The 24,636-nt window shown below is 33.6% G+C and overlaps 2 long non-coding RNA genes across 2 annotated transcripts; both read right to left on the reverse strand.

Moving 5' to 3' along the window:
• Positions 1–6,966: 6,966 nt before the first annotated feature.
• LOC134231567 (uncharacterized) lies at positions 6,967–10,561 on the reverse strand. The gene is made up of 3 exons (XR_009984581.1): positions 10,413–10,561; positions 9,334–9,461; positions 6,967–7,173 (listed from the first exon to the last, which is right to left on the reverse strand). It is a non-coding gene; the product is annotated as an uncharacterized LOC134231567 (long non-coding RNA).
• Positions 10,562–15,434: 4,873 nt separating this feature from the next.
• LOC134231571 (uncharacterized) lies at positions 15,435–24,364 on the reverse strand. Its single transcript, XR_009984582.1, has 3 exons — positions 24,230–24,364; positions 15,524–15,565; positions 15,435–15,444 (listed from the first exon to the last, which is right to left on the reverse strand). It is a non-coding gene; the product is annotated as an uncharacterized LOC134231571 (long non-coding RNA).
• Positions 24,365–24,636: the final 272 nt, after the last annotated feature.

Raw genomic sequence — 24,636 nt, forward strand, 5'->3', positions numbered from 1 at the left:
CGCGACGTTAGGATTGACTCCTTACTTCGCAACTCGAGAGCGGACGCTCTAACCACTGCGCCACGCGGGCGACTATAAATCCCCTGAATATCATGCGATAATAGTTTGCTATGGGTTTTATAGAGACAAACTGAGAGGAAGCATAATAAATATAGGATATCTATATTGTGTTATTTGATATTGGCTTTATCCTACGATTTGAAATGGTTTATATATTCGTGATGCTTGCCAAGCGAATATACACCATTTCAACTTGTTGGATAAAGCCAATATCAAATCACACAATTATAGAAGTTGTATTTATCTCATACGACTTTCTTTTAAACAAAATTTTGAGACTTTCCCTTCGAAACTACATGAATGATTGCTAATATTCAAATTTATGATGTATAACTTTGATGACGTAGTACCGTTGATGTTGACATGCCTCAAAAGAAAGTAGATCGTGTTCAATACTTAGAATTTTTGCTATCGTCTTTGAAAACACTGTATGACAATTCTGGAGCTTTCAATAAAATGAACTTATGACTGAAAGTAGTAAGGACCATGGGATCGTGAAAATAACTACCGTATAACGGGTATTTTCTGCGGTTCTCCAAATTCTGCGGAATTTTCGGATAGAATAAATCCGCAAAAATTACAATCGCAAAATATTTTTATATGACTTCAGGTATTTTATACATGCAAATATAATAAGTGGTGCGTCAGCAGACTTATACGTGGATGTGTCTTCGTTAGCGAGAAATTCAGTTGACATCGAAACTCCGATAGCTACATACAAAATATGGCAGTTTTCTTCCTAATTTTCCATTTTTCAATCCTGTGAAATGTCTTGAGACCGTGCTTGAAATAACTACTTGTGTATACAAAACGACTTGATTGTCTCGTGAATTTTATTCAAATCAGACGACTGACAGTATTAGTAACGCCTCAATGCACGTGACACGTTTGATTTGGGGTGGTTGATTATGCAACTGTTTGTTTTAGCTAAGGATGAAATTTGCGATTTAATTTTGATAGCAATTAATTTTAAGTGTTAATGTATTTTAGATTATGGTTTGGCGGCATTAATTATCATTATCTATATATTTATTTTAATCATTTTGATACATCAGTTAAAATTTACGTCTGCGGTGTTAGAATAAAGATTTCAATTGTTGTTTGATTGGACTAGTACTGTTACAATAATCATAATTTTCATTGGGGACTAGGAATACTTTTACAAAGAATAACTTAAAGCTAGGTAGATTAATCAAGTTTGATAGCGTAATACCTGTTCTCATGGACCTTTCATTAATGTGACTGAGTGAATTTACAAAATGTAATCATGGCATGCAGTGTTGTAATAAATCTTTGAGTTTGATTATCCTGTACTGCATCCCGTAAATAATTTTTTGCAGTATATTGCAACCGCAGAAATTGAAAACGCAAAAATTTATTTCCTACCTTTTAGGGCTTAAATCGCAAAAATTTCCAAACGCAGAAAAATACCCGTTATACGGTATTTAAACGATGGCAGTACAAAACGTGTTAGGCAAGGCTAGGGGCTGATTCATTGTTGATCCATGGTAAGTTACACCTACATTACTACTATAGGTAGGCATACGTAGTAAAGTATATAAAAAAAACATTGTTGAAGATGTTAAAGGAATCTTCATAACAACAACTTAACTGGTAGGCTTTACTTGCTACGAGAACAATTTAAAGGAATGGAGGGGGGTTAACATCCGTCTTCCAGTAGGCTTGAAAAAATAAGACATTTCTTTGACATGTACGAGTCTTTTTCTTGTTTTTAATGACATTGTTCCTCTTTACTATTCATTTTAATAAATTCTTTTATTTAGACAAAATAGCACAAGTAGTACATATGACTAGTTTGCATTGTGGTCCTGTATAAAACATATTTACAGACAAATATAAAAAAACAAGTAGAAGCTAGAGTAAAAAAAGAGAATATATACATATCATGTTATATCAGACATATTTGTACATACTAATAAATAAACTATACTAGTATTAAATATTATGCCATACGGTAAAATTCATTTAAGAACAATTTCTTCATCTGTTTAAATTATAATTTTGCAAATATGCGGATTTAAAAGAAGCTAAAGAATTACAGTTTCTAACAGTGTCAGGCAACTGGTTCCATAAAATTGCAGTTGAAACATTAAAAGATTGTTTATAAAACTATGTTCGTGCTTTTGGAATGTATAAAAGCCACTATCACTACTCCTTGTTGCCCTAGAGCTAACCTGGCTAACATATCTAAAAACATGCAAATATTCTGGTGTCAAACTTTTCATAACTTTAAAAGCAAGGACATGTTTTCTATATATAAAATAATCATATATAGGCATCCATTTCAGAGCACTAAAAATGTCAACAGTAGGAGTTTGAATGTCTTTCTATTCTATCAATAAAACTCTTGTTTTTCGCTTAACACCAAACAGTGCAACAATAGTTAAAATGAGGAAAAATAACAGTGTTATAAACTTTTAACAATGCTGCCTTTGACATAAAACTTTGAAGACGGTGTAAAATACCTATTTTTGTGAAAGCTTATTACATAAAAATTCAATTTGTACAGACCAGGTTAAACATTCATCTATATGTACACCAGGTAGTTTAGCACTTTTAACAGTCTCTAATACAACATCACCTACTTTGATACACAATTTCGTATATTTTGAGAGCTTTTGTGCAGTACCAATCAACATGCATTATGTTTTCTTTAAGTTCATCGACTTCCATTTCATAGAATTTAAAAGATCATCATGCAACCTTTCTTGAATAGCATCAATAGATTTATGTGACACATCCTGTGACGTATCATCTGCATAAATACTGACATTTGAGTGCTTCAGACATTTTGGATAATCATTTACAAATAAAATAAAAAATAAAGGCCCCAATATAATTCCCTGTGGCACTCTTTCCTTGTAACATCTTTTTCATCAGATAACACACTTTTCCATCTAACACATTGTGATCTTCCACTAAGATAAGGCTGAAACCAGTTCAAAGATCTTTGACATATGCCATATGACAAAAGTTTGTGCAACAATACTGCATGATCTACAGTGTCAAAAGTTTTACTAAGATCAATAAAAAGAACACCAGTTGAATTGCCATTGTCTATATTGTTTAACCATTTATCAATAATGTTATGCAAGGCCGTTTCACAAGAATGCTTTGGCCTGATAGGGCAAGGATTTTTACGAATAAAAGTTTCATCAAAATAAAATCTCGAAGCGAGGAATCATGTCAAAACCGGAAGTGCTATTGATAAAGCATCTACCCGTGGATAAAGCATATGTTTATCCGACGGCCTGTATTATCCACACGTATGAGATAAAATAATATATCAATAAATTGCTCTTCACAAATTTTATAGACATGGTTCACAATTTACATGACATTTCATTTAATATATGAATATTTTCAGAGCTATATAGGATATACTCCATATCCTTCATGGGTATGTTTAACATTTCAGATAATTGAGTTTCTTCAAAAACCAAATTACTATATTTTCCAGCCGATATTGAAGTCTAATGATTTGCTGACTTTTTCCCATATGTTTTAAGAATCATTGCATTTGTTCTACGTTTTCAATGTCCCGACACTTGTTACAAAATATGTGCACATCAGTATTCCATTTACTAACATCAAAATTATTATTTAGCAGTTTAATTTTTCGTGGGGAATGGTTGTACATAAAGCTTAAAAGAAGTAAGTTTTTCAGCTGTTGATTTTGGTAAAATCTTGTGATTTCAAATTGTCCAAAAGTTCTTTGGAATTTTTGAGTATCCACATAGAAGGATATGGAAATAACGAACAGTATTCGATCTCAACGTCCATTAAACAAATATACAAAATAAGAGCAGAGCAAACACGGAGCTCCGAAACATCAGAGGTGGGATCATGTGCCATGGAGGAGTGAGCATCTCCTGCTGATCGGTCGCACATGCCGTGTGTTCATTGTCATGATCGTGAAACAACGAAAAATCCGTCGTCAATTCAGTGTATAAATAATGGACTAACAACTGGTATGAAAAACTTCAGTCAGCATTTGACTCAATGATAAATTGTATTTGCTGTCAAGGTCATTGTATCGACCATAGAACTTACGAAAATCCAATCGTTTAAAACTGTTATTTTTCGTATGTATTTAATTTCTTCGCATTTCAGGAGAAAACACTTAGTAATGGGTTAATCATAGTTAAATCTGAACAAAGCAAAATTTTATTACATGAATGAGAGAAAACAATTCACCATAGAAAGAGTCTGAGGAAAAAAGGATATTGGCCTTGCTCACTAGTGTCTGTGTCATGACCACTTCTTTCGTTAAAATATTTTCTCTAGATCTCTTTGGTGGTCCTTCCTTAAGCTGGCTTTCGAAATCCGTGATTTCCCTCTGTGACATCAGAGCAGCTCTGCATTTGGTTGCCTCGGGAGAGACCAGCTTCTTGGTATGCGACGGTAATTTTTTGCTTCATCTCTGATTAAAATGCCAAACATGTTTTTACCGGGCCAAGAATTTGTTTTCACAGTAGCTGACATGTTGATACCAGTCCCCCAGAAATCATCGTAAGTGGAGAGGCTATAATTGTAGACATAACCTCGGTTTGTTCTTTTTCACACAATTCCTTTTTATAGATGTAGTCTCCGATGTGCTTTGCATCCAGTGCAGTCGTCGCAGAACGAATTTTTTCGGCGATAACAAGATCGCCGTTTCGAATTGATTTGAAACGCATGTTCAGCTGACTTGTGGTTTTCTCCAAAAACTTTGATATGCATATGCAAATTTGAAAGAATGTTCTTGTTACCTTGAAAAGCAACAACATCTGTTTGTTCCTGATAAAATTCTCACTGAGTATTCCCGGGTTCATGACCCGGTTTTTGACCAACTTTACCATTAACATTTTTCATTTATACAGTTCCTTGTATAATGGCCAGTTTGCCAGCAATTTCGACATTTTATTTTCTCGTTTCGCTTAGAATTGACCAAATTAAAGTGGGGTATTCTGCATTTTAAGCCCGCACAATAGCTAGTTCGGGGAAGTGCTTTGCCATAAGGGAGTAGGGAAATATATATGAAGCGATTTACATTCAGGACGCTTGTCATTGTACCAGTTTCTGGGTTTCGAATGTTTTCATAACGAAGTTCACTTTTGAAGTCTAGTGTTTAATGTTTTAAGCATGTTTATAATTTCAGTATAACAGAAAGCGATATCCCTAAAGCTGTGACTTTTAACAAATGATCTTTAGGAAAAAGTGCTCCAGACGAGTAGGGGTTAGTGTCGTACATCAACACAGCTTGGTTTTTATATTCAAACCCTTGCTGTAGGATTTTTTGTCTACTTTCTTTGTTATGAAGATATATTTTCCATAGGTCCCTGTCCAGCTGTTAACACTTTACGTTATCTCCCACAACCGTGCTCACAGCTTGCAGATCAAAGTTCATAATCTATAATTTTCACAGAATTATCTGAATTCTCAAGAAGTTCACTGTTTTTAAGATACACTGGTTTCTCCATTTCGTAAATACAAACGTCCAAGTCTTTACACAAATCTTTACACACTTATACACAAACATATAGTGAGTAGACACTCACTTCGGTAATACAGTGGTAATACAATGGACCGAGTAGACCTGTTTATGTTTCTATACTCATATATAAACGCCTCAAAATCACATCAGAAAGTAATCCAAATCAATGAAATATATATACACAGCAGACAGAAACACAGAAAAAATATATAAACAAATTGACTTATTTTTTTTGGGTCAAAAATAGTGGAGCTCAGAAAAGAAGGACCGTTCTTGAATTCGTCACGTGACCATTATCGGCACACCGGGATATATTTCGTATCGACATTATAATGGAAATAGCTATTGTAAGATGACAATACGTCGTCGAAGTATTCAAATATCCATACGTCGTCGATATATCCATATGTTCACCTGAAGGCCACAGAAAGTCTTTTCTTCTTTTCACGTAAAAAAATTTTGAGCAACTATGCTTCATATAAATACCAAAATAGGTCTGGTAATAACGGGGTGCAATTTGTTTTTTCTGTACAGGAATACACCAGGGACCGATAAAATATATATAAATGAGAAAGGGAACCAACATATATACGAATTTACACAGGGTAGATCTCGAGTACACTCCCGCATTAAAATAAAAAAAAATACCTTGCAGCTGAAAGAATAATGCCTGGAATCATTCAGCAATAATAACTCTTTAATTGAAATTTTATAACGGTCAATTAAGAATCGTTTAAGTCAAATTTTCAAATACAATATCCCATCATTCAATTGATGTAGTTTAAGTCGTCCACTAATGTTGCTAAACATTGCATCCGAAGATTTAACGCAAAATGTGATTGATCATCACCATTTCTCAAGAAGAGATTTGACCAATCACTTTTCGACGTCTGTCTATAAGATTAAGGTCAAAGGTCAAAACATTTATACCCACACAATGATTAAACATGTTAAGTATAAAGGTATAGGAGTACTATCTCTAACTCTTTAAAAGTTATGGCCAAGGTTAGAGTATGATATCATTTTGTGAAAGGAGGTCAAACTCAAACTTCAAGAGGTCAACTCTGGAGTTACCTATATGGGACATACCTTTGAAACATGAAAGCCATAGCACTACCCACCAAATACTTATGGGCAATGTTTGATTTTGTGGACAAACAAATAGCTAAATAGATAGACAGACTTACAGACATACGGACAGGGCAAAAACAATATGCCCCTGTAACTTCGTGTATGGGGTCATTAAAAAAATACCCAGTCTGTTCAATTTTAAATAATGCATTTTATTAACCGAAAACATGCTTGGGTACTGTATAAACATAACTCATTTAATCAGATTACCACATAATCAAAAGATTGTCATAAATAGTTTGAATAAACGTAATTTTCAGTACTTAATTTAATTAATGTGTTGTCTTAGATGGTGATAATTTTTGCTTTCAAGTCTGCAATTACCTTTTAGAATTTCTTTTTTCGTTTGGGTTGCACTGGATATGACAGAATATAGTCCTTTGTTGGTAAAACAGAAAAATAACAATATCATAGATATATCCATTAGATGAATTGTTCATCCTGGAGCATAACATGTATTTCCATTGTGTCAGCGAACTTACAATCTGAAATGCAGTACATTTATGCATTTTTCGTTGTTTAATCAAAGTGTTGCATCTTATTTATCTGTTATATATATATATATATCCTTCGCCCTTAAAGGTACTTGGTCACAGATTTAAAGTTAATTTATTCTCTTTAATATCACGACATATATATTTTTAATAGTATTTCACATAAAAATTGATTAAAAATCTTATTTCATTTAAGTTTTATTTATAGTTTATTCATTTATAAACTTTTCCTTTTTTGCGGGTTTGATTGACACCTCCTTGCACTTTCACAAATTTTAACTTTATTCTTAATCCTTAGGAAAAATGGTAATCATGTTGTGTATTAATGAAAACTATTAATACTATAATCCAGAAAATTCAGAGTAAAAATGTTCGAAAGCAAAACAAACACAGTATATTGTCAGTCCGTGCAGTTGTGGTGAGCAGACTTTGGCGATTAAATGCACCCAGTGAATCGTAAACATCAAACAATAACAGGCTCTAGGCTTGTTTACAAAAACTGTGTACATAACACGAGTGTGCTCGATTTGCTAAACTCTGTACACAACGGAATGACGATACTTGTGAAGGAGTTTTGTTTTCGAACATTTCTACTCTGAATAAAATTATTTTTCTGGATTTCAGTTTTAATATTTCTCAATAATACACAACAAGAACACTTTTCCCAAGTATTTCTGATTTAAATTTGCAATGAAAAGCAAAACAGATTTATCCTCTAAAGACAGACATGACATATTTCTTTTTATTTGTCTTTAGTATGGGATTGTTTTGCTGAGATTCATAGTAGCGAATTTCGCAAACATATCAAGTAATTATTATTTTGTGAACGTTGAAAAGGAGCTATGATATTTGTATTGAAAACAAACTTGATTTCACCAAAACGGATTTGAAATCAATATGTAGATGAGTAAAGAGGTCCATCCAATAATAATTTTACTATATAATTTCTAAACAGCACCTATTTAAGGTTCACAAACCCTCTGGTTACTCATATGAAATTTTTCTTTAACTTTTATGATTTTCCAAAGGAAATGTATATGTTGAATAACAATTATAGCATGGCTTGAAGGGCAAAATTTGACAAAAAAGGCATTTAAACTTGACAAAGAACTACGAACTCTAACTCTTGATTCCCGCCTACATTTTGCACCCATTAAATTCAATTTTAATGGCAATTTGGCCATTAAATCTTTGTTTCATACAAAGAACAGTTCTATGGTAATTGATTAATCATTTTATTTCCAGCGCTAGATAGTAAATTATCATTAATTCACCCTCTTGAAAAAAGGGGGGTAGGCGATATTTTCTGGTGAAATCGAACTTTCAAGAATCGCCATATTTTGAAATAGTCTTAAATATCATAAAATGTATCTCATATCTTTTCTCATGTTTTACGCAAATAAATTACACATATATAAATAAATAAAATACAATTTTTTAGTTGTTCATAACTTTAAAATTGGTGAAAAATCAGCATTTTTTTTCGTTTTTAGTCTATAAACATGTCCCCCCCCCCCGTGAAACACAAAAAGCTTTGGCATGAATTTGTAAATTGACAGTCCATATTACCTGTAAAAAGGAATTTTTGTTTCAGGGGGGGGGGGGGGAGATGTTTTAAAAATATTTTCCGTTTTCCGTTGATTTCTATAGTGAAAAACACAAGTTTAACCAAAATTATAGAGTTATCTCTCTTTGGTATCCCAAATAAGTAACGTTTTATGAAAATTCAAATAAATATCTATAAAAATATCGAAAATCATTCGAATATGCTAACTTTTGAGAATTGACTTAGAGGTAGGCGGGAGAACAATACTATCGTTCGTGGTTCTTTATAAAGGAATAATAGACATTTGTGTCATTAAGAGTTATCTCTCTTATCAGAGTATCAATGTACTTTAAGTGATAATTCCACTTTTACATGATCGTAATCGTCATCCTGCCCATCAAAACATACTGTCATATCGTTAAAGATAAATTTAGTCGTAACACGCGTGTTAATCAAAACCCTTGTAATAAGGAACAGACTGTATGTCTATTACCATATTTTGTTCAAATAACACATTTATCAAACTAATTTTTTTTTATTTGTTAAATATGGCAAAACATTTTAACTATTGTGTATCTGATGTTCATATATTTTTTTTTACTTACCACCGTTATGCCTGTCTTGGCAACATATAAGCTGTGGCAAATTGTCTTGATTATATACACATTCTGGATTACCGTCATTTATCACGAGAAAATCGTCAATAAAAAATCTTCTATTGCATCGAAAATCTCTAAGAAAAAAGAGTGTTATAAATGTTATTACATACTTTGTTCTATCTCTGTGTTTGCATTGTTTTCAATAAATTACAGCGCATAATCACTGTTTTTAGTATTTTCACGTCATTTGAACATAACGAGCATGACAGATTAGTAAATTTAAGAGTTTGGTTTTTATTGAAAAAGTCGCTGTCAATGATATCAACAATCCTGGATTTTTATTCATAGTGAGGAATGATTGTATATAAAGTTGAAAAGTCGCAAGTTTTAAAGCTGTTGATTTTGGTAAAATCCCGAGATTTCAAATTATCCACATATAATTAACACCATTTCGGGAATATATTTTGAACCATTGTTTTTGAAGTTTTTCCATCACTACTGTTAATATCTTAGTGAGAAGTAAAGAAAGATTGATTGATTTTATATTGTTTAACGTCCCTCTCGAGAATTTTTCACTCATACCACTTGCCGGTGGAGAGCTGCAAATTTTGTCCTGTGCTCGGCACTTAGGGCCATTGAGCAGTAAGGGATCTTTTTCCTGCCAACACCTACTGCGAAACGGGACCTCGGTTTATACGGTCTCATCCGAAGGACCGGTCTCCACGTCCAACACTTGGATTCGAACCCGCGATATAAGGATTGACTCCGTACTTCGCGACTCTAGAGCAGACGCTCTAACCACTGCGCCAAGCGGGCCACAAGTAAGAAAGATGCTTGCTTGAACATTTACGGGAACCCGCTATGTATCTCTGTTTGTATCGATTCTTCTAAAGTTTGGAAATCCAGTACAATATGGTAGTTCAAATTCATTATGGTTCCTTGGGGTGTTTAACATATTCAAAACTGACATCTGAATTTGAAGAATTTTTCTTTAAAATAACTTTTCATCGCTATAACAGACTGAAGACAATGAGGATATATTTTAAAAATCTTTTGAAAAAATATTATTTAACTGCATTCATTACCCTTCAATATTAAAATAGATGTAATTTCGATCATCGAGTCTTCGGTAGTTCTCACTTCCAATAAATCTTTCCATCGAAAACCAAGACAATCGGTCAGAATTAAAACCATTGAAGACCAGTTTTACCACGCTTCTTTGATCTTTGTATAATTCTAACTTCACCTGTAAATAATTCATATTATTGATGCAAGTAATATAAAATATTATCAGAGATTCATGGATAAAGCAGCCGCATTTATATTTTGACATGTGTGGTGGAAGAGACTAAAATGAAACCAACAAATAGGAAGAACATTACACAAGTGGAATAAACTTAGAAGAAGGCTAATAATTACATAGTCCTTTTAAATTTTAAATATTTATTTTAAATTTTGGAAGAATAATTGCATTGCCTAATAAAAGCTTAATGGTCCACATCGCTCACAAGAGTAATGCCGCTAGGGAAAAAAGATATCAGTTTCTCATTGAAAAGTTTAAACCCAAAAGATATCCCAACCTATCCGTAAAGGGGAGAGGGTCGGACTTGAACAAACTTGAATCTACACTAACTAAGAATGCTTGTTTCTTTGACTACTCGTGGGTTAATTGCCCTATATATTTGAACTTACATTGTGCACCCCCGCCCAACTAAAATATGACCAATCATGGTTTTGCTGTTCTTGGAAACTTTTTCCTATATACATGTATTCCCTTGTAAAACTTTAATTGGCCAATGCGCCATCGTGGTCCCGCCCTACCTCGAGGGTCATGATTTGAACAAACTTAAATATACATTTCCTGAGGATTCTTCTGTATAAATATGACCATTCTTGGCTTTGCTAATCTTGAGAAAATGTAAAACTATGAATGGCCATTGTGTGCCCACCCTATCCCCAGGTGTCATGATTTGAACATATTTGAATATACACTACCTGAGGATGATTCGGAATAAATATGACCATTCATGCTTTGTTGTTCTTGAAAATAAGATTTTCAATGAATTTATCCTTTATATCTCTATGTAAAAGTTTGGTCGGTCATTGTGGCCCCACTATGCCTCGGTGGTCATGATTTGAATAAACTTGAATATACACTACCTGAGACACTTTCATATAAATATTATCAACCATGGCTTTTTTATTCTTAAGACAAAGATTTTTAAAGAATTTTCTTATATATTTCTATGTAAAACTTTGATCAGCCATTGTGACTCCCCTACACCCCAGGGATCATGATTTGTACAAACTTGAATCTACATTACCTGAGAATGTTTCTCGATAAGTTTCATATCTTTCCCGGCCCAGTGGTTCTTGAGAAGAAGATTTTTCAATGTCACCAACATTTTCACTATTTCTGATTATCTCTCCTTGAATGAGGGCGTGGCCCTTTATTAGAGCAAACCTGAATCCCCTTCGTCTAAGATTTTTAAAAGATGCTTCAATTTTTCAATAATTCATCTTTATCTCCCCTAGTAAGATGGCTTGGCCCTTCATTCAAAGAAACTTGATTTTTCTTTACCCAAGGATGCTTAGTAGCTAGTTTAGTTAAAACTGGCCCAATGATTCTCAAGAAGAAGTCAAAAATGTGAAAAACTTTACAGATCAGACGGACAGACGGGCGGATAGACAGATGGACGCTCAGGTTTTTATTTTCTATTAGGTTTAAATTTGTTTAATTGTTATAACTACGTAGAGAAAAAATAGCATTGGCTGCCATCGCCAAGTATTTCGTCCCAATTCAAGATTCTACTTGCGATTTTATTCTATTTGTTAATACCATAAGTCGGAAGTTTGAAATCTTATCTACGGGATTCATGTAGTTTTTTGTACTTTTTATACACTGGTTGGAACAAAACTTCAATTTGTAAAGATGCATAATATAGAAGAGAGGGAAAATGAAATAGTATTCTCTAGTTACGGCCGGTAACGGGACTGTTAAAACTGTCTGTGTCAGAACTATGCTAAGAGAGAAAACATCTTCTGTCAGAGGAAGTTATAAAAACCCGTTAGGCAATGGATGAATTTTTTCATAAGTTTGTGTTTCTGGCCAGCAGGAACATGGGAAAAACTAATTAGGATGGTCTGTTTTTAAATTTATCTTAAATAAAATCTAACAGCATTCTCAATTTCTTAAGTAATATATTATTAGAATTCATTTCTGATATAAAATAATGAAGTAAACCTTTTTTACTCCTATTGAATCCCAAGAGGATAGTAATGGACTTGTTAAGTGCCGATCCTTTGAAGACTTAAACAACAATTCTCCCTCTCTAAGGCATCCATTTTGCACTGTACAATTTATCATTTTAGCTGTATCTCGCATCCAAGCATCGTATACGCTTTCTCCATTCCCCGATACTGCTTGAAATACAGGTATCCACTCTGCAATCAGTTAACAGAACTAGTCATTGTATAAAAATAGCATAGAAATTGTATTTTCTAAATTGAAGATATGCAAAATTAAAAATGGGGGGGGGGTGAAAGCGAAAATGAAAATCGAATATTAGTAAAACGAAAAGTGATCGATATAAAAAAAAAGACGCATACAGAGATAACGAAGAATATTAAAGCTCAAAAGTCTATTAAATGATACAAAATTGGACCAGAGCAAACACGGACTTTCAAAAAATCATAGGTTGGATCATGTAACATGAAGGAGTGAGCATCCTTTGCCGACCGGTCACATCTGCCCTGTGGTTCTGTCATTTTCGGGAAAAACGGTTAAATCCGTCGACAATTCAGAGTGTATATAATGGCCTAATATTTAGCTTGAAAGAAGTCAGCCAGCATTTGACTTAATGATAAATTGTATAAGCTGTCGCGGTTTTTGTACTGACCATAGAATTTATACACGAAAAGATGTTTTTAAAGAGAACTGCTGATAATCTTGTTTCAGCAACTTGTTTGTCAAGAACTTATCTCGTTTTAAAAATTGTCCATACGTAGAGCATGCTCTTGCATTTTGTGTCAAACGAGACATATAAAACTCCGCATGCAAGTGCTGAAGGAAAATTAAAGTCTTCTTGTTTGTCAAGAAGCTTAATTGTAAGATCCATTAGGATATGTAAACAGGGGGATTTTGAACCCACTGCGCAACCCGAACTGCCGAAAATGGGTCGATGATGTATCAGACTATGTGGCATCTTTTATTAAAAGCTCACTGGGATATATTATATCGACATAGAGATGGAAATAACAATTGTTAGATGACAATACATCGTCGATATACATTTATCTAAATATGGAGTTTAAGGCCATAAGTGTTTCCTTCTTTTAAAGTTAAAGATTTTTTGACAAATTCTGCTTTATATGACTAAAATTGGACTGCTTATAAAATGCGTAGTTGCTTTCCATAGGAAACCCAATACATTGTTGAAAAAATTAGTCACCAATACCCATATAGATATTGTCAGTCAAAAACTCAAACACTTTTTTAATATTAACTTCAGTGTACTTGTGTTTGCAATCGGAATGTTTTTTAACAATATGATTTCGCAAATAACCAATTACAAGGAGTGTTAATTTCCCAAGATCTATTTTTATTTTTAAAAGCTGATAATTTCATCAAAAAGCCTGGACTTTTAGTTTATCGTCTGGAGTGGCGGGTGTGACCGGTCGGCAGGGGATGCTCACTCCTCTATGGCACCTGATCCCAACTCTGATGTTTAGGAGGTCCGTGTTTGTATTGTTTTACAGACTTGAATATTTAAAGGGGGCTGAACACTGTTTTAACTGATGTTTTGAAACCAATTTTGCTGTTTACAATTCCTACCTAAGGAATTTACAATTCCTACCTAAGGAATCTTCTATTGATTAGCAAAAATTTGAACATCATTTGTTGATTAACAAACAAGATACAGAACTTAAAATTCCTTATAATGTAAACAAAGCTCGTGCTTGTTTCTGATAACATATAGAAAATATCATATTTACACTGTATAACAAAATGAAGTTCAGCAAATCAATAGTAACTGTCGAATCGTATTTAAAGTTAACTTTTATTTGAAATTATCTACTTTGAACAAACATATATTAGGGTTTTAAAATGTGTAAACAAAAAACCCCCAAAAAACATGACACTAGCTTTGTTTACATAACAAAGGTTTGGAGCTCTAAATCTGTGTTGTAACTGGACAACTTGTGTTCAAGTTTTTGATGATAATTAGAAAGACCCTAGATAAATATTTGTAAAAAAGGAAAAATAAATTTTGAAATTTTATCTGAAACTGTGTCTATGCACCTTTAATGCATTTCGTTATCCCTTTATATCTTTCATTGTATGGTTTAAATCCAGAGAGCTATAATTTTCCAAAAAAAAGTTTGAATAGTTTTATTAAACGCTAAATTTAAACCCTACTTGCGGTGATTTGTTTTTTTTTTTAAATAAATTTTAAGAAAATAATGTTCAATTTGATTTTTTTTTACTAACTGATTACAAATTTTCCAACCGATTTCCATCGTTCCGACCGAGTAATCGGTTAACCAGTTAGAAATTACGTTTTCTTATTATAAGTTTTTATTAGTATATTTATCTTTAATGAAATCTGCAAATTTTGTTATAAATAGTAACACGTTTAAATTTTTATATTAAAGTTTATTAATGTTCAATCCGTGTTTAATATACCAATGGCTCAATACAATCATCTAATAAGTACTTTTAATATTACATACAATCTAATTCATAGTTGCCAGTGAGTGTTTTCATTTTATCATGAGTTTAAAACTAGAGGTAGTGTGAGCGATGAGCTCACTAAATGATATCCCCACCTCCCATATGATTAAAATTGCAGTGTCCATGTTTTGCTTTGGGAAACCAAAGATATGCGCAGGATCAATAAGTTAAAATGTGTTCACAATGGCAATATGTAATAAAGATTCTGTGAAAGTATCATTAAATTTCATTCAGTGGTATTTGAGGAGTTACTGATAAATGATGGGTACCCTTAAGCGTAACAGACGGACGGACGGACATCCCGATTTCGATATAGATACCCTCCCACTTTTCAATCGGGGGTATGAAAAGAAAATATAAGTACTTACTTATATGTCTCTTCTCTGAAAGGGAAATGTCACATTTTATTGCATGAAGAATGTTTATACAATTTACAACTCAAACACAATTTTTATTAATTACCTTCCAAGCAGTTAGATGAGGAATTCCTCTCAGGCGAGGGACCTTTTGAAAAATCAGCAAATATAGATATGATTAAGAGGAATGTTCCAAAAATATAATATTTTTCTAATATAACCTCGATGTTTATCAGGATATAAAGTTTATTTAAAAGTTTCATTATAATATTTATAAAAAAAAAAATATCAAACTAGAGATACTTAAGCAATGAGCTCAAAAAATGATACCCCGGCTCCCCATTTATATTATTATATTATGGCAGAGTCCATATTTTGCTACAGGAAACCCAAAATATATGTCGGATAAATGAGTAAACTAGGAGGTGCACAATGGCAATATGTAATAAAGATTCTTTGAAAGTTTCATCATATTTCATTCAGTGGTATGAAAGGAGTTTCGGATAAGAGATGGGTACCCCCAAGCGTAAGAGACGGACTGACGGACATCACAATTACTATAAACCCTCCCGCTTTATAAGCAGGGGTATAACTAGAGGTATTGTGAGCAATGACACCCCCGTCTCCCATATGATTATATTGGCAGTGTCCATGATTTGCTATGTGGAGGCCAAAAGATGTGTCGGATCAAAAAGTAATATAAGAGGTGCAAAATGGCAATATGTAATTAAGATTCTATGAAAGTATTATTAAATGTCATTATGTGGTATGAGAGGAGTTGCAGATAAGAGATGGGTATCCAAAAGCGTATCAAACCGACGGACAGAAAGAAGGAGGTACAAATGGAGAGTTACTCTATAACCTCTCAATTTACAAGCGGGGGTATAACAAATGCAGGATATATAGATATGTAAAAAAAAGTATTCAAGTTCAAAAGTCCTTTCATACTGGACAATTGATTAGCAGAGCATTCACAGACCGGTAAAAAATCAGAAGTGTGAACAGAGGCGAATGTTGGAATCCCCTGTCCGCTGTATGCTCATTATCAGAAAAATGCAATAGGAAATATGTATATAATTCAGTGAATAACAAATACGACCTTACAATCAGTATTTAAATATTTGTCAGTATTTCAACTTAATGATAGATTGCATCATCTGACAAGGTCATTTTATAGACAAAAAACTTACAAAATGAAATCAGTATAAAAATTAAGGTATTGTGAGCAATGAGCTCACTAAATGATACTAGAGATAAGGAATGTTTTTTTTTAGTTTAGTGTGAATCATTGGTATAAAAATTACACAGACTTGCAAGTAGGCATATTTTTAATGAAAAACATTCCTTGAATAAATATCGAGTTGAAAGCCAAAACGAGTGTTTCCTTCTTGACACATATTATATTATGGACAAATAGTGCTTCTTGTTAATACAAACTATGTCTGCTAACGACGGGTCGCAATACACATTGGAATTTCAATAGAGTGTTGTAAGACCTGGTCCAAAATCCAACTCCATACTTTGTCATGTAACTTCTGGTTTTCTTTTTAACATTAAAATGATCCTAAAGAGCAAGATGATATTATTCATCTTTATCTATTTGACTTTTTAAGTCGAAAAGCTGGCATTTTTAAAGACTTACTTTCGGAAATCTAGCATTAAAGATACGTCCCACAGCAAAATTTCAAAGGTTTAAAAATCCGTAAATGTAAAAGACATTTTCTTTTCAGTAGTAACAACGTACTGTTTTAAAGATAAGCAATCTACATTTTCCTTTCTGTTGCCATGATTTCTTTATACAGCACCGTCATTAGCGGCGCTACTTTTCGACAAAACTAATACGAATTTGGTAAATGTGCAAAGTACATGTACTCGGTACTAAAAATTTTTCATGTTTATAAAATCAACTAAATAGTTTCAAAGAAACCTCGAGCAATTTAATTTTGAAATAACTATAACAGAATTATTTATATAATATAATATAACATTATACTATTTGTCATATCAAAAATATCAACCTAGAAATTTAAGATAATGATTTAAAAGAACATTACTTTGGCATGGGGTTATTAATGCATGTAAGGGTAATGTCTCGTACTGGATTTGATAGTTCTAAGTTTTATAACAAAAAACTTAATTTGTGCAAAAAAAAAAAAACATGCAAAACTGTATATTTTCATAAAACATATGGAGATGACAAATAGTATTCAAGATCAAAGGTCCATAAAACAATACAGCACATATACGGAGCATCAAAACATCAAAGGTGGGATCAGGTGCCATAGAGGAGTGAGCATCCCCTGCCGTCCGGCCACAGCCGCCGTGTGGTCCTTGTCATAATTGGGGAATTGGGAAATAACGGGAAAATCCGTCATTAATTCAGTGTATAAATAATGGACTTTTTATCTGGAATATTATTAGTTATCCAGGTTCAATCAAGGGTGTACAGGGATTTACCCCGGGTTTTATTCCATACACCCTGAGGCCGAAGGCCGAAGGGTGTATAGAATAAACCCGGGGTAAATACTCGGGGTAGACGAATATTCGGGGTAGACGAATAATGACCCCCATCGAATAATGACCGGGGGTCATTTTTCAACGACAAAAAATGACCCCTCACCCGTAAAAGAAAAATCATTTTTTTGTAGAAAAAGAGTCCTAGGGGTCATTATTTTACATGTTACTCCTATAAAAAATTGACCCCCATCGAAAAATGACCCCTTTTAAAGTGATACAAAATTTTAACAGGTGATAGAGAAAATATGCTGTATATTATAATTGTTCTTCCCTCGAGTTATTCATGCATTTGTTCTAATAGATTTGATCTTTGTTCTTCTTAGCACGTAGGGGTATAATAAAGTTCCACATTTCTCTCAGTTTTAAGCGATTAACAATCAATCAATTAATTTTCATTTCTCTAATAAAGGAGCAAATCTAGAAAATTAAAGATGGCACATGTAGATGGATCAAACACACGCTGGAGATGAAATTTATGAATATATTTTTTTCTTTACTGACTCCTTTGATACGTTGTTTCAGAATAAAAAAAAAATGTTGGGAAAAAGTAGAAATTTCAGTAAAAATAGAAATGGATAACAGGACGCCTCGATGCTATGTATTTTTTATATGTTCCATCCTATACATGCAGACTATCACTATATAATTAAAGATAATTTAAATCTTTGCAAATACATTCTTTTTATGCCCCCCATCCCCCTGACAATCAGACTTGCAATGAACATTTTCAAGTGAGAAATTTTATAAAAAATTTACATTCATGAATTTGGAAAGGGGATAACACCCGGCCCCACCTCTGATTCTATGTTCCTGAATGTTATGTGCATCTTTTTCACTCAAGTAGGAGAGATGTTTTTACTATACTGTTTTGAAAAAAAAAATGTTTGATTAAATGAGTTTCATTTTCAAACTAGAAATTGTTCAAATTACATTCTGAAAAAATGGATAGGGGGTAATCTCTCCTCCTTCTCCTATTCTTTGTGCCTGGATAATATGATCACTGAGTGGATTTTGGATGCAGGTGAAATAACTTTTCAGAATTGTTTTCAGGCTATAAAACGCAAAAATATAAAATAATATATAACACTGCAATAATTTAGAGATTCACGTAGTCTTTCAATGCTAAAATTGTGTTTGAAAAGAGATTCTTTAATTGTCAAGTAAATAAAATTTCTTTTTAATATTCCTCCTTATAATGTTTGCATGCTTAAAGAATGATATTCCACTTGTTTTTAGAAATCAAACCATGCAACAAACAGGTTTAAATACTCTTTAATAGGAAAAATTAATTTTCCCTTCATTTCAACGTTTAGCTTGTATAAGTTTGGCAAAACCTATTTGACAATGAAAGAGGAGGAAAATTTTATCTCCCCAAAAAAGAACATTACCTTAAATCAAAACAAAACAAAAATAATAAATGAAAAGCAAAAATATAAATAAAACTCTATACCTTTCAATAATACTGAAAGAGGCTCTAGATAAAATATTGAAATGAAGTTAAGCCTTCACACAAGTACTGTCAAATCATGATTTACTTCGCTATGATTAAAACATACTTTAAATGCTGGTGGGGGTATACTTGAAAGTATTGTCGCAAAGTAACATTTGAAAATTAGTAGAGTGGTAGATTGTTTTAAGCTTAATACATGTATTTTTAGTCCCTCCTTATAGAAAAATAAAGGTAGGGTAGTTTTTTGGTTGCTTTTGTTGATAATCGACTTCCTCCTAAATAAGTGAGTGGGCGGGGTGGGTGTAACACCTAAAACTATGCTCTGTAAAGCTATGGGCTAGTGTAAACTACACATTCTAATGCAAAAACTTTACATGTAGACATAACTTTTTGATTTAGCACACAGTATTCATTACATTTCTCAATTCTTGTTTTACTCCACCCTCTAACTCAGTTCTGAAAATATTTTTCAGGGAATTTAATATGAAAATCAGAAGTAACATTTTCATTTTTGTAACGTCCTCTTTATACTGTATCATTATATGAAAAGTTAATTGAAGACCATTTCTTTCTATGTATCCATATTCGAGGATTCGGGGGTACATAGTTTTATAGTGTCCGTCTATTTGGTGGTCTGTTTGTCCGCAAAAACTTTAACATTGGCCAGAACATTTCATTTATTGGTGCTATGACTTTCATATCAAATATGCGTATTCCTTGTGACAAGACCTTACTTTGGGTACCATCAAATTTGACCTTAACCTTGGAGTTTGTCCCATTTTACACAAAAATGTAAAATTTTTACTTTGGTCATAACTTTTAAACGGTAGATACTATTACTCTCATACTTCACATACGTATTTTTTTTGACATGACCTTTCATTGGATACTAAAAACTTTGACCTTTTGACCTTGACCTGGAGATTTTCGTACTTCTGGAAAAAAAACTTTAACCTTGGCCTTAACTTTTGAACGGTAAGGGCTAGGGTTTTCATACTTCACACATGTAATCCTTGTAACATTAAACCTTTCTTAAGAAACCATCAACTTTGACCCTTTGACCTTTGTATTTGACATATCTTTCAAAGACTTATCTTAAGCCATTAATTTTGAACAAGTGGTGCTAGGGCTTTCCTATTTTGCAAATGTATTTCTTGTGAGAATACCCTACTTTGGGTACCAATATATTTAAATTGCATTAAGAAAAGTTTCCCTATGTTGCCATACAGGGGCATATATAGCTGTTTCACAAACATCTTTTTATGCGGATAAGAGATGGATACCGAAAACGTAACAGACGAAGGACGGACATCCCGATCCTTATATATCCTCCCGCTATTCAAGCGAAGGATATAATAATATATAATACTGCTTATTTTTTTCTGTTAATACGATGATTTCCACCACCCTAAAACAATTTTTACCTAACCCTTTAGTTTAAGCTCGATAAATTTCCTTAAGATTGTAAATCATGGCATTGACCTTAAAATATAGCTATAATAATTGTATAATGTTATGAGATCAACATATGATCAATTTATTCCCAATTAGCTCAGGTGAGCATTAAGCCAATATGCTTCTTTATCTAATTTTTTTGCCCCCTAAAAATTTTAGCTTTAATCCACAGGGAGTCATTCTTCTACGCGGGTCATTTTTCTTTGGGTTCTGCAAATTTTTAGGATGGTGGCACTTTTTCTACGGGCAAAAGGGTCATTTTTCGACGGCAAATGATGACCGGGGGTCATTTTTTGCTGTCAAAAAATGACCCCCGGTCATTATTCGATGGGGGTCATTATTCGTCTTTACACCGGCTCAAGTCGGGTGCACGGATATTAACACCTGACCACAGGTACTTGTGGACAGGACCCCCCCCCCCCCCGATATTTAACCCAGGAGCTTATTGGACATTTTTCTTCAAAAATTATATTTATTACACTTATTCATCATGCGTACAATATGAAAAAAATTGTCAAAAACCCAAAACAATCGCTCTACAAAAAAATACCCCACTATACATTATAAGGGAGAAAGGTATGCCACTCTGGTTTGTTTACGTTGTACCCCCACTGGTCTTTCTGGGTTTAAAAACATGTATTTATTTTATTACCACCTAAAATGTCGATTCACATCGTCTCTACATATATTTCTTTTTTTTGTAGAGCGATTGTTTTGGGGTTTTGACGACTTTTTCATATTGTACACATAATGAATAAGTGTAATAAATATAATTTTTGAAAGAAAAAAAATCCAATAAGCCCCGGGGTTGAATATGGGGGGGGGGGGGGGGAAGGGGGTTCTGTCCACAAGTACCTGTGCACCTGACTTTGTAACCAATCAAAGCTCGTATTACAAGCTAGATAGGAAATAATGTTCCTTATCTCCATATGTTTAATGTCATATACGTAAGAAACTGACAGAAAACAAAACTTAAAAAGGATTAGAGAAAAGGTTACGTTTTTTTAAATACTACTCTCATTAGCAGATTATTTAGCACAAGAGGCCCACGGGCCTTATAGGTCACCTGAGCATTATGCAACAATTTTCCAGTTATTGACTTTGATTCATGTTTTAAGCCAGATGCTATATGACATTCATAATTTTGAAAGAGGCACCATTGATCATCATAACAATACACTTAGCAGTTGCTTAGCTTGGTTACTGAATACCCATATGCAGGGTAGGGGAACAAAAATGCATTCCAACTAACCAGTAGTGCCCCTAACACTGTGACATAAACCCCTGACCCTAGGTCCACACATTGCACAAATTTCAAAAAGGCACCCTTAATATCAAAAATAAATAAATGTTTTATAAATACAAAAGAGCAGATTTCAAACAATAAATTCATTTTCAGTATATAAGTAGAGCCCCCACCCCACCCCTGACCCTGGGGCTTTGAAATTCACAATTCTGCAAGATTAGGGCCCTTGCTCATCATAACTATAAAGGTAGTTCATCTGCTTTATACCCAGAGACAAAAAAAAAAAATTCAAAGATTTAATGTATTTTCATAATATAGTCAATTGAGCCCCACCCCCATAACACCAGAACCCCTGACCCTTGGGCCATAAAATTCATAATTTTAAGAGAGGCATTCTTGCTCATCACAACTATGTACTTAGTTTATTTAATTTCTAGGAGCAGAGAAGAAGATTTTCAAAGAATTCATGTATTTTCAATATATAATCAATAGAGCCCTGCCCTAACACCAGAAACCCTGACCCTGGGACCATAAAATTCACAATTTTGGTAAAAGCACTCTTGTTCATCATAACTATGCACTTAGTTAGTTTATTTAATACCTAGGAGCAGAGAAGAAGATTTTCAAAGAATTCATGTATTTTTACTATATATAATCTATAGAGCCCCGCCCTAACACCAGAACCCTTGACCCTGGGGCCATAAAATTCACAATTTTGGTTGAGGCACTCTTGCTCATCATAACTATGCACTTAGTTGGTTTATTTAATACCTAGGAGCAGAGTAGAATATTTTCAAAGAATTCATGTATTTTCACTATATAATCAATAGAGCCCCCCCCCCCCTAACGCCAGAATCCTTGACCCTGGGGCCATAAAATTCACAATTTTGGTTGAGGCACTCTTGCTCATCATAACTATGCACTTAGTTGGTTTATTTAATACCTAGGAGCAGAGAAGAAGATTTTCAAAGAATTCATGTATTTTCACTATATAATCAATAGACCCCCCCCCCCCCCTAACGCCAGAATCCTTGACCCTGGGGCCATAAAATTCACAATTTTTGTAGAGGCACTCATGCTCAACATAACTATGCACTTAGTTAGTATATTTAATACCCAGGGGCAGAGAAGAAGATTTTCAAAGAAATCATGTATTTTCACTATATATAATCAATAGAGCCCCGCCCTAACACGAGAACCCCTGACCCTGGGGCCATAAAATTCCACAATTTTGGTAGAGGAACTCTTGCTCATCATAACTATGCACTTAGTTAGTATATTTAATACCCAGGGGCAGAGAAGAAGATTTTCAAAGAAATCATGTATTTTCACTATATATAATCAATAGAGCCCCGCCCTAACACCAGAACCCCTGACCCTGGGGCCATAAAATTCACGATTTTGGTAAAAGCACTCATGCTCATCATAACTATGCACTTAGTTAGTATATTTAATACCCAGGGGCAGAGAAGAAGATTTTCAAAGAAATCATGTATTTTCACTATATATAATCATTCAATAGAGCCCCGCCCTAACACCAGAGCCCCTGACCCTGGGGCCATAAAATTCACAATTTTGGTAGAGGCACTCTTGCTCATCATAACTATGTACTTAGTTGGTTTATTTAATACCCAGGAGTAGAGAAGAAGATTTCCAAAGAAATAATGCATTTTCACTATAAACTTATTTAGCCCCGCCCTAGCACTAGAACCCCTGACCCCAGGGCCATGAATTTTACAATTTTGGTAGAGGACTCAATGTTTATTACAATCATGCAAACAGTTTGACTGCTTGATGTCCAGGAGTACAGAAGAAGATTTTTAAAGATTGCATTAATTTTAGTGGTTTTGGCCCCACCCCTCAGGCCCCAGGGGGGCAGGGATCATGAAATTCACAATTTTTGTTCCCCTTTACCCATAGATGCTTTGTGCAAAATTTGGTTGAAATTGGTTCAGTGGTTGCAGAGAAGAAGCTGAAAATGTTCAAATGTTAACACACGACGGACGACGAACGACGGACGACAAACGACGGACGACGACGGACGAAAACGGATAGCAATAGGTCATCTGAGTTTACTCAGGTGACCTAAAAATACATAAGTTTATTAGTTTTTGCTACATTCATTTATGTAAAGAAGCACTCACAAAGCGTATTGTTGTTGTGAAGACAAAAGACTTCGTTTTTAAGGTAAACGTGGTCTGCGTAATGCAAGTGAACGTCCTCTCTTTTACATGAACAAAATTTCCTTTCTGGTACATGAAATGGTGTAAACAATGGCAAATCAGTAGACTGGATATTAAAGATGTTTGTGGATATGCTAAATAAATAAGAAATAATTATCACTTGCACTCGAGTTTTCAATGTATATACTACACCGGAAGACGGAATATTAAATACAGAAAGCGCTCGATTGTATGAAAAACTTTTGAAAGTGTGCATTTTTCTTTTTCTATTCTAACTTATGTTTATACGAGGGTTATTCAAAAAGGAGTATATATGATAAGAGCCAATTTGGCCCCCTAAAAATAAACATTTTAGAAAGACAGTCGGA

Source organism: Saccostrea cucullata, unplaced genomic scaffold (genome assembly GCF_032062105.1).
Source record: "Saccostrea cucullata isolate Sc308-1 unplaced genomic scaffold, CSIRO_AGI_Scuc_v1 ctg1421, whole genome shotgun sequence".
In the NCBI taxonomy this organism is placed as follows: Eukaryota; Metazoa; Mollusca; class Bivalvia; order Ostreida; family Ostreidae; genus Saccostrea; species Saccostrea cuccullata.